The 2,075-nt window shown below is 34.4% G+C and overlaps 1 pseudogene across 1 annotated transcript; it reads left to right on the top strand.

The window, feature by feature from the left end:
* The first annotated feature begins 217 nt into the window (after positions 1–217).
* LOC143610095 (F-box/FBD/LRR-repeat protein At1g13570-like) lies at positions 218–1,604 on the top strand (annotated as a pseudogene). The gene is made up of 3 exons (XR_013149527.1): positions 218–979; positions 1,088–1,229; positions 1,314–1,604. The product of XR_013149527.1 is annotated as an F-box/FBD/LRR-repeat protein At1g13570-like (transcript).
* Positions 1,605–2,075: the final 471 nt, after the last annotated feature.

Below are 2,075 nucleotides of genomic sequence, written 5' to 3'. Positions count from 1 at the left end.
AAAAAAAAAAAAAAAAAAGTATTAAAACTTTCAAACTTTCAAGTATTCTGAATTCTCCATCTAAAAGCCAAACAATTATCAAAGCATCTCAAATTGCAGTCACCCATTCGCTTCCAAGGTTAGAATTTATCTGTTTTACTTTATTGTAAAAGAAAGTTTGTGTGTTTTTATGGCATCAATCATGTTCAATTGATTTATTTTTATTTTTTTTAGAACAATGGAAAAGATTGACATAACAATACAGAATAAAGCATCTAAATTTGCGTCAGAAGATGCTATTTCCAACATGCCCTAGAATGTGATAACTAATATTCTGAATCATTTACCAATACGAGATGCCATGACGACTAGCATCTTAGCAAGAAACCGAAGGTTTAAATAGACTATGCTTACTGAATTGAAATTTAAATTTCAGTTCTCTAAGTATGGGAGAGATTTAAATAGACTTCTTCTTCATCTTAAAGGTCCCGTAACAAAGTTTTCGCTCTATATTACAGGTGACATGGTATTGGATGGTGAGGATATTAATCACTGGATTATGTTCTTATCCACAAAAGGAATTAAGCACTTTACTCTTATAAATTTTCGCCAAACACCGGTTAAGTTGCATACCCATCATTTCTCTTGTCTAGCCTTGAAACACTTGAGGCTTCAAAACAGTTCTTTTCACGTGCCACCGAGCTTTCATTGTTTTCCAAACTTATTGAGCTTAAAGTTCTGTGATGTAAGATTCGAAAGCGGCAACTATGGAGACTTTATCACTTTGTGTCCCTTACTAGAGGTTCTATGTGTCGGTAATGATGAGGATCCATTGAGAAAAATGAAACTCACTGAGATTGCAAAATTCAGAAATCTTAGAAAGTTATATTTGTCATTGTGTAATCTTGACGATATAATGATAACAAGTTATACCATTGTTATGCTTGCGGGTTATTTTCCAAAACTTCAAGAGCTTTATTTGAATTTGGCAAAGTGCAATGTAAGATTATTTAGGGTATCTGAAATTTACTTTGCTCCATACAACTACATAGCACCTTGAATTTACTAACCAATTAATGTGGCCTTTTGCATACAACATTTCTTATAGTATAATAGAGATGAAGGTGTTAGAAAGCGGCATGCCTCAAGACTCTTGATTATACGTGATAGATTTGAGCAACGGTAATATGTTATTGTGTGTTAATGAAATGATGCGGGGCTCACCGAATTTACAGTCCCTCAAGATTGAAGTGAGTGATATATATACATGTATATCATATTTCTTGTCTTAGTCTACTACATACCTATGCCACTTAATGTTATTGATCTCGTAGGTTCCATACGAGGATGATGTGCCAACCCATGCACTTGGTTTTCCAGAGATAGACTGCAACACAATGAGGCAGCTGCAGCTACGAAGTGTGGTGTTTGAATGCTTTAATGGTTTAGAGAATGAAATGCGTTTGGTACAATATTTACTTGCTTGTTCCCTGTTTCTAGAGTACATAACTATCGACACCAACGGTGGCAAGTTGATGTTTGCTAAGAAGTTGCTGGAGTTCCATCGAGCCTCCCCGGTTGCCGAAGTCTATATCTACTAGTTTTAATATTTTGAACCTTAATTTATATGTTGTTGTATTTCCCATGGTTTTGTCTGATTAATTTGGTTATTTTTATGCTTTTGACACCACTCTTGGTTTATGTAATTCAAGTGAGACTTCTGTTTTAATTATTGTGTCACTTCTTTTAAATGCGAGAAAATTAGGAAATTGACACTCTTGGCGGTCACCAATATGGATGTTAACCAGTAACTAATGTGATTTTTTTGGTATTTAGGCGTTCACGAATGTATTTCGGCTTTTAGTTACAACACCATCACGAACCTAACCAATACCGACCAAATTCACGATGACTTGCATTCACAATGAGCAACTTTTATCAGCCAAAAGCACGTTTTAAATATGTTTTTTGTTTGCCATAAGTTATATGAATGCTAATATTATTCTCGGCGTTTACTAATTTATTTTTTTGGTTTAGTGTCGATACTGTAATAGCGAGTTTTGAATACCTCGTTATTATCTAAAATCTGTGCGTCG

This window comes from Bidens hawaiensis, unplaced genomic scaffold (assembly GCF_021521415.1).
Source record: "Bidens hawaiensis isolate Kalapana, Puna unplaced genomic scaffold, B.hawaiensis_p1.1 tig00002186_1, whole genome shotgun sequence".
Lineage (NCBI taxonomy): Eukaryota > Viridiplantae > Streptophyta > Magnoliopsida > Asterales > Asteraceae > Bidens > Bidens hawaiensis.
This window is presented reverse-complemented; position numbering and strand designations above follow the sequence as displayed.